Source organism: Bison bison, unplaced genomic scaffold, assembly GCF_000754665.1.
Source record: "Bison bison bison isolate TAMUID 2011002044 unplaced genomic scaffold, Bison_UMD1.0 scf7180017855177, whole genome shotgun sequence".
Classification (NCBI taxonomy): Eukaryota; Metazoa; Chordata; class Mammalia; order Artiodactyla; family Bovidae; genus Bison; species Bison bison.
The window spans coordinates 7,183-7,607 of NW_011485750.1; positions in this window are offsets into that span (position 1 = coordinate 7,183).

Genomic DNA, 425 nt, shown 5'->3' on the forward strand with positions numbered 1-425 from the left:
AACTGGAGCCTATTATACAGAGTGAAGTAAGCCAGAAAGAAAAACACCAATACTATACTAACGCATATATATGGAATTTAGAAAGATGGTAACCATAACCCTGTATATAAGACAGCAAAAGAGACACTGATGTATAGAACAATGTTTTGGACTCTGTGGGAGAGAGGGAGGGTGGGATGATTTGGGAGAATGGCATTGAAGCATGTATAATATCATATAAGAAACAAATCGCCAGTCCACTTTTGATATCCTGTTCGACACAGGATACAGGATGCTTGGGGCTGGTGCACTGGGATGACCCAGAGGTATGGTACAGGGAGGGAGGTGGGATGGGGGATCAGGATTGGGAACATGTTTACACCCGTGGCAGATTCATGTTGATATATGGCAAAACCAATACAATATTGTAAAGTAATTAGCCTCTA